Genomic DNA, 9,134 nt, shown 5'->3' with positions numbered 1-9,134 from the left:
TCATATAACGAACTGCCTCATGGAGACTTGCGCCCAATATTTTCCAGTTTGACAGATCCTTTGACGACTTATGAAATTCTGTAGTAGTTCCAGGACTATCTAAAGAAGGAGGCGAGTCTTCGAACACTGAAATAACTAAATCTGTTCCCTAAAATTATTGAAATTAATTAAAAGCTAATATAAAGTTTGATAACCATGAACACAATAGATAAACTAACGAATAACACTGATTACAACTTTGTGAACTGGTTCGAGCCAACCCAACCCAAAAATCCATCTTTTGTCTCAAAAATCACCCTTGGTTTTAGAAAGTGCGCCTAAAGTATCGAGGAGAAGGCTGATATATAAAAATGACCAGAAGAATGAATAGATTGTGAACATTTCACTTGATTAAAAGAATAATATGTATAAGAAATGAGAGATATGTGGGTGTGGATTATACATAAAGCGTTTTTTGTTGTACATAGAGCAACACCTAGAGTTCGTGAAGCTCCCACCTCACCACGCCTTTGCAATTTATTCACCAAAACTGAATATTGTATTCCTCCCAAATCATATAATCCACCAATCTTAAAGATTCAAAGTGAAATTAACAAATTAAGAACTCCTGGTACATAAATAACACATAAAACTTTAGATGACATACATATATGCATCAATATAATGCAAATAACCTACCTCCACAGGAAAGAAGTTTGTATCTCCTACAGGCGTGCGGACAGTAGTTTCCATTCTATCGTATGTATCCTTAACTATGTCTATATACTTCCCCGGTAGCCCTCGACCCTCCAAACTATCCCAAATCAGTTGTCGTGGGACAGTGTCATATGCCTTTTCCAGGTCGATAAACACCACATGTAAATCTTGCTTCTTTGCTCTATATTTTTCCATCAGCCTCCTTAGAATATATATCGCTTCTGTAGTTGACCTTCCTTTCATGAATCCAAATTGGTACTGAAACCTGAGTTTCTCTTCTAATTCTAGTTTCAATTACCCTCTCCCAGAGCTTCATAGTGTGACAGACTTAGCAGTTTGATTCCTCTGTAGTTCCCATAACATTAAGCGTCCCCTTTATTCTTGTATAAAGGCACGACGCTACTCCTCCATTGATAAAACATTTTTCCAGTCTTGAAAATACAATTGAACAAAAGTGTTAACCATCGGACTCCTTCTTCTCCCAAACACTTCCAAACCTCAATCGGTATGTTGTCCAAACCCACTGCCTTCCCTCTTCCCATCTTCCTAAGTGCCATCCTCACCTCGTCATGTGTGATCCTCTTGCAGTAGCAATTATTCTGTTGTCGCCTTTGAATCCTGGGATTGCTGCTATCATATTGGTATGCCCTACTATGGTTGAAAAGATTATGGAAGTAGGTTTGCCATTTCATCTTAATGTCTTGTGCCTTGAGTAAAACACGTCCATCCTCTCCTTTGATAAACTTTACTACTCCTAGATCTTGTCTTCTTCGCTCCCTAGCTTTGGAAAACTTGAACATATCATGCTCCCCCTCTTTCCTTTCCAAACGTTCATACATTTGTTTATATGCTGTGTTTTTTGCCTCGCTCACTGCCTTTTTTGCTTCCCTTTTTGCCTTCTTGTATATCTCCCTTACCCTCAGCCGCTCCTCCTCATCTGTGCACCTCAAAAGATCTCTAAAACTATGTTGCTTATCCTTTATTTTGGTATGCACGTCTACATTCCACCACCAAGACTCCTTATGCCCACTAGTCTTTCCTGTTGTGACCCATAGCATCTCATTCGCCACTGTAGTGATCGTAGTCGCCATAGCCTCCCACATCTGGTTTGCGTCGTCACCTAGTTGCAGCGATGTCATTGAGTTAACTTTATCTCTAAACATCATATTTTTTTTTCTCCCTTCAAGTTTCCCCAACGGATCCTAGGTCGGGTTTTCCTCTCCCCCTCAGTTAGCCTTACTTTTAGTGCTATATCTGCTACTAGCAAATGGTGTTGAGCCGCTGCAGTCTCCCTGGGTATAACCTTGCAGTCCATCCACATCTGTTGATCTTCCTGCCTCATTAAAAGATAGTCGATTTGCGTGTTGCGTCCTCCGCTACTAAAAGTGATCAAATGAGATTCTCTCTTCCTAAAGAACGAGTTTATAATACCTAGGTCGTTGGCTGCCGCAAAGTCTAGAAGGTCTCTACCAGGGTCATTTCTATCGCCAAAACCAAAACCCCCATGTACCAACTCAAAGCCATCACGATCTTTACCAATGTGCCCATTAAAATCTCCTCCTATAAAAATTTTCTCCTCCCTAGGTATGGCCCTTACCTATGTTGTCAAAGGTGCAAGGCGCACTTAAGGCGCACGTGTCTCGCCCGGAGCCTAGGCGCAAGGCGCTAAAAAAGAGAGGGCTTTTTTAAGTGAGGCGCGGAGTATAAAAATACTAGTTTTAGGGGTTTTAGATTTGTTTAGGGCTAGTTTAATAATAGGCCTTAACAATTATTACATTACTACTATTTTACAAATAAAATAAAAATCTAATTATTATATATATAATTCATGTAAGAAAAATAAAAGCTGTTATAAATAAGAAAACAAGATATAAACAAGTCAAAATATAAAAAAGTTAATAGTAGTAAACTATATCAAAACAAATATTGAAAGGTAAATTGAAAGATTTATGGCATAAATTGTGGATACATAAATCTCAGTAGCAAATAAAAAAGGAAAGCTCAAATATAACAAAAATAGAAAAGGAAAGCCCAATATTTTTTAAATACGCAAACAATAAAACCCTAGAAGTATATGTCAAAGAAAAGACTGCCGCTCTTGCAAAATAGAAAAAAAATTGAAGGAACGTGAGAAGAATGAAGACATAGAAGGTGATTGTTGCACTTAAATCGGTTTGTCACTCCTTTATCTTCTTCATTGCGCCTCACATGTTTAAAGCCCGCGCCTTTTCTCACCTGCGCCTCGCTCTGGGCGCTCGCCTGAGCAGCGTTTTTACAGTAAAAACCCATATTCTCGCCTGAGCCACCACCAGGCGCTATAGCCGCGCCTCGCTGCGCCCGGTCGCCTAGGCGCGCCCCTCACGCGCTTTTGACAACATAGGCCCTTACTACTACATCTAGACAATCCCAAAATTCTCTTTTCTCTTGGTCTCCTAATCCCACTTGCAGTGCATATGCGCGCATACCACTGTCACTATTTGCTCACCTAATACTAACCTTAACACCATAATTCTATCGTTGTGTCGTATCACCTTAATTACATTCTTATGCAATTCTATAGATACCAAAAATCCTACTCCGTTCTTGGCCCCATCCGACCCGAAATCCAACAACTTGTACCCATTGCGCTCTTCTGCTCTCTGTCCTTTCCACCTAGTCTCTTGAAGGCACGCTATATGTACCCTATGTCTTTTAAGTGCGTCTATCACTTCCAACAATTTACTAATAAGAGTTCCTACGTTCCAAGACGCCACACGTAAACTACAGCCTCTAACTTTACCCTTACCTGCACCTCTCGTCCTTGAACATGATCTCAAGTAAACGTCATGGTTTCTATTGTCTATGCTTACAACTAACAACTAACAACAAGTAGCAAACAACGGGCAACACAAAGGGAAAAACTACCTACTTTTTTTTTTTTTGACTTTTTCTTATTTTTTTCTAATGATTACATGAACCCTAAAGTTAACAAAAACAACACACACAACAAAATCCAACAAAAATCACAGAGCTTCTTGTATATTCACAAATTATAGCCTAAAACTGAACAGATAATGAATCAACAATAATTAAGCGTTCACCTACTGCCTTACGGGCGCGTAAAACAAAAAAAAATACGCTGATGGGGGACGGGCATACTATGTGTAATTCTTCACTCATTTACGATAAATAATAAAGAAAAAGGCCATTCCATTTCGACAAAAGACCCACACCCAAGTTTATCAGCACATAAAATCAATCATAAGTGAATTGATGTCACACCCCAACCAATGGCGGAAACATCGGGATGAGACGAAGTGTGAAGATTGCAAGAGACTTCATAACGCTATTTGTGACAATATTTAATAAACCGGTTTCATTTCATAAGTAAATTGTCAACAATACAAGAAATACAAATAACAACAAGTTCAAAGGAAATACATAACAACATAATCAAAATTGATACAACATGTTAAACCTAAACGTCTATATGTGTATCTAGGCATCAACGCTACTTCTTTTCATAGCATCATCATCCTCAACCTGTAACATGTTTAAAATAAAGTTCAATGCAAAAGCAAAGGCGAGTATACAAGTTTGGTACATACATAGCATAAGATAAAAGTGTGAACAATTCCTCATAGCAAGCATATGATTCAAGATAAACATTAAATATGGCATGTGTCTAACATATCAAACCAAGAAAACGCAATATGCTCAAGACATAACCTCAAGTTTACGGGCGGGTCGTTAATCCTATAGCGCTACATATGTCAAGGTTTGGCTCGTACGAAGTTAATGATAAGTTCAACACATAAGAATAACCCAAGTTTAAAGTATCAAGTCATCACGTATACAAGCATGTTATAGGAACGTTCATGTGTTTAACAAAGTGTTCATGTGTAAGTTTTTCAATAGGTAAACATGTTACACCCCAAAAGTGGTAAAAGTAAAAAGGGAAAAAAAATGCGAGTATACTCACAAATTTGCATATGCTTTCCGATTATCCAATGTGACGAAGTTGATGAGGTTAGAAGGTTGAATATGTTCGTTTAGGAATTTAGGAAGTTAAAACACAAGAATATATGTATTCGAAAGTAATCATCATTTGACATCAAGTACTTGTTCTTGACACTATGAAACCTCAAGGGTGAATGTTTTCATGAGTAGTATACTCATTAGAATCGTAACAAGTCTTATGTCTTGGATGATGTATTCTAATACTTTGACGAATGAACACAAGTCCACCATCAAGGGTTCGAATAGTAAATATATGTATAAGTATTATATGTATTATGTAGTCCAATAATCAAGCATGAGGTAGAAGATAAATCTTCATTTAGGTACCTCTATTGTGTCATAGAATTCATGTAGGAGGTAGGAAGATAAATCTTCCATTTAGGTACCTCTTGTGTTTCACCAATGCACGAGTTGTCATAGACAACAAGGATGGTCATGAATACATACGTTAAGGAATAGAAATACATACTATCTAACTAGGGAAATCATCAAGCGATGTGTGGATTGAAGGTAGGATAGCCCAAGCTATCCAAATAATCACACAATTTCAAGCCTTAGGCTTGTTCATCACTTGTGGGTTAAACCCTTGAATAAAAACAGAAAATATGTGAGGTTTACACCTCTAATTTAACATTTCTCAGCCTTGTTTTTAAGCCCAACTAACCATTCATTTGATTATGAGCATTAGGCCATAGGTTTGAGATGAGATTAACTCAAGTTTACTAAGTTTAACAAAGTTTAGATAAAAACAGAAACGAACAGCCCACTTTGGAGCCTATTTGGGGACATTCCAGACCTTGGTTTTCCATAGAAAACCTGTGGAATTGTTCCTTAGGTCAATCCAAACAAGTAGGAAGAAGAATCGACGAAAACGGACAAGAAATGAAGAAGTTATGCTTGTTTTAAGAACTTGTGTTGAATCTGTCCAAGACTCCGAATTTGCAGCTGATTGAGGGTGTTTGAGAGTGATTTTGAGGTGTTTGAAAAGTGTATGAAGCTTGGAAGAGGTGTGGTATTTATAGGGAAGAGTTTAGGTAGTTGGTGGTTATGTATTTAATGTTATAAGTGAGTTTAAAACTCAAAAACAAGCAAAAATCGCGCTAAAATGGAGCTGAAACCAAGCTGTTTGCGCTGATCAGGCATCTGAGAGAGAGTTGTTAAATGATTTAAAAGCTGGGTTAGTTCACTGAAAAGGCTGTAGCTCAGTTGGTTGGGCGCGCAGCTGCTGGATCTGGTGACACGGGTTCGAATCCCGCGGGCAGCAGTTTTGTTTATTTATTTTTTTTCTTTTCCATTCTTAATTTCTATACTTTCAGTAATTACCCAAATGGCCCCTGTAAGTTTAAAGTTTCAAAAATTGACTCTAACACCCTTTGACTTTAATTAAAACTCAAGTTATGTTATTTTTAAAGGAACTAATTTTTTTGTTTAAACTAACTAGGTTATTTTGTATTTACTAACTTCAAAAATTAACAAGACTAACTAGTTTAAAAAAATAAAATTTTTAATTATTAATTAATTTATTTAAATAAATTAAACCATGAATAAATAACCATTTTTATAACGACTGAAATAAAATAAAAAAATAAAGATTTTTCGACAATTATAACGAATACGAGAATACAAAGTTTTCCAAAAATAGGAATACGAACAACGTTTTTTTTTTTTTTTTTTTTAATATAGAAAGTATGAAAACGCAGGGCGTTACAGTCTCCCCTCCTTTAGGAAATTTCGTCCCGAAATTTAATCCAGAGGAAGACTTGAAAGAGTTTTGGCAAAAGATGATTTTTTTTTTTAAATTGAAATTATGAAATTTTAAAATATTATGAAAAGTGCGAACTTTGAAGAACGAGAAAAAAAAATAGGTTCGTAAAGGGATCTTTATATATAGAATGGGTTGAAATCAATAAAAGTGAGGTAGCTTGCGTAGGAAGTTTTAAGGATAGTAAAAATCACACATTACAAAATTGTTTATTGAAAGGGACAAGAAGGTTTGGTACTTTAAATAAAGTGATAACGGCCTACTAAGTATGTTGCACAAGAATAAAGAATAGAAAATCGGTTCTAAAGGTAATAAGATAAGTTAGGATTCGAATGTTTAAACAAGCTTGATTGTGAACGAGGTTCGTATGAAAGAAAGGATAATGGAGAATAATAGGAGTATGGGGCGTACGATTGACTCTTAATGAAGGCAAGTATAAGAATAGCGTAAGTGTTAGATGGATGAAAAGTAGTGTGTTAAGAATGAAGTCTCATCGTGGATAATCGGATATAATGCGTTTGTGAGTTGCTTAAAGTTTGTATTAGGTCAAAAGGTCTGCGAAACACTGAATTTCTCATGGCACGTTTTACGAAAGTTTGGTAACATGGTGAACACACTTATATATAGGAAGTACCAGTGGCGTATCCACCATGTTTTGACCATGTTATGTCCGTCTCGTTATTCGGTGTCATGTTACATTCCGTGTCTTACCATACATAGTAGTACACTCTATGGTTCTCATACGCCTATCACTATAATCCCGTGTGCACCCGTGATTATATTGATCATCGTATGGTCCGCATAGCTTGTACTAGTTATGTATGAATTAGGGTATACAAAAAAAAATTTTTAGAATGTGTACGTACAAGAATGTAGTATGTAAGCAAATCCATGCTTAAGTATGTGTGGGACCCACGCAAGCGAATCCCTCGGGTTACGCTCGCGTATAGGTACGAATGTATGAATCATGAAAGTATGAGCATAAACAAAAAAAAAAACGTGTAAGTAGTATGTGTACAAGCAGAAGTGTAAAACGTATAAGTAGTATGTGTATAAGCATAAGCATAATACGTATGAATATAAGCGTAGGCACGAAAACTAAATATCGCGTATATAGTGTTTGTTGGGTCATCACGGATTTAAGTGTATAAAGGCGTTCAAAAGGTCGAGCATGTAAATACGAATGATATAAATGATGTTATCGCGAGGTAACGACCAAAATGTGTACGATGATATGCATGTATAGTTGTTTAAATGAAACATTGAGTTTATCGAATCAAAATTAGGTTGACCTTGATTGGAAGGGTAGAATATAGCTGTGTATGTAAGAGGATATAAAGTATTAATTGGTTAGGCGTAATGTATTTTTGTAATGATTGAAATGCTACTTTTGTAAAAAAATTCATGTAAGTCAAAGATTGTCGGCTCCCATGAAGACTTCTTGCCCGCGTGTTTTGTAAATTGGTGTAGGAAAAAGGTTTTTGTTTAAAAAGTAGGTTCGTTTCATCAAATAAGAAATTATGAATTTTAGGAGGTCCTTGTGAAAACTAGGATCCTTAGAAGAGATTTTTTTTTTTTTTTTGCAAAAGGACTTAGTAATGAAAAAAAAAATAACAAATGATTTGTTGATGTTGAAAAGGGTATTTGGTAAAACAATCATATAACTTCTATAAAATCTTATAAGTATTTGGGAAAGGTTGGTTGGATTTTGATTAAAAGTAGAAGGTGGGCATGTTTTAGTGATTAAGTTGAATATGAAGTTCATGGGCAAGAGTTTCATTGAACCGCTTAAATTGATGGGTAGCATTTCGTAAGGTTTTGAAGTTCGGGTAATAAAACGTTTTAAGACATGATTATGAATTTCGCGTGTATGAGTTGAGTGAAAATAGATTGTAGAATAAGGAGTACGTTTGATAAAACAATGTATTTTGAAATCGGTATGAGTGGGTATTTTTGAATAACATTAAACAATTTGGGTATAAAGTATGATCGAGTTTGCTTAATAAGATATTTTGAAGAGACGTTTTGGAAACGATCACCTAGGTAAAGGAATCACCCCTAACTCGTTGGTGAGGTCGTTTTTGAGAAAAGGGGAGTGAAGTTAATCGTCAAGGTAAGGAAATCACTCCTATCTCGATGATATGTCTCCACTTGTCGTTACAAGGATTATGAATTTAAATTATATGAAATCATGCATATGTATAAATGTATGGAAGAGATTCAATATGTGGTGTGTGTAAAAAGAGAATATCAAAGGTAAATTCAAATTTGAAAGATCGTATCGTATAAAATGAATAATAGAAACGCATGTTTAACCAAAGTTTGGAGTGTTCCAAAACAGAACTTTGACTAACCAAAGTGGTCGAAAAATCTTTTGAATTTGAGGAGCATGCTTTGGCCTAATAGGTAAGATACTCTCGCCGACAAGTCGGTTAACGGTATTTACCCTTCCGGTTACTACATGTCCCAAATCAATCGAAATTTCGAGACTTGGCGGGATAAAAAAAATATCAAGGAGTGGAACTAGTCGCCAAGGTGCGGGTTTCACCCCTAACTTGACGGTTTCGTATCCTAAGTGTGGTTGGTACTTGTCGGGTCGAAATTTAGTTTCGACATGTTGACAAGGGTCCACTAGAATTTAAAATTTGAGATTTACCATTAAGATGTGGATTTCACT

At 36.2% G+C, this 9,134-nt stretch overlaps 1 pseudogene; it reads right to left on the bottom strand.

The window, feature by feature from the left end:
* Positions 1-633: 633 nt before the first annotated feature.
* LOC110882070 lies at positions 634-1,835 on the bottom strand (annotated as a pseudogene).
* Positions 1,836-9,134: the final 7,299 nt, after the last annotated feature.

The sequence above is a fragment of the Helianthus annuus genome, chromosome 10 (genome assembly GCF_002127325.2).
Source record: "Helianthus annuus cultivar XRQ/B chromosome 10, HanXRQr2.0-SUNRISE, whole genome shotgun sequence".
NCBI classification, from domain to species: domain Eukaryota; kingdom Viridiplantae; phylum Streptophyta; class Magnoliopsida; order Asterales; family Asteraceae; genus Helianthus; species Helianthus annuus.
Note: the sequence above shows the minus strand (reverse complement) of the source record. Positions and strands in the feature narration are given on the sequence as shown.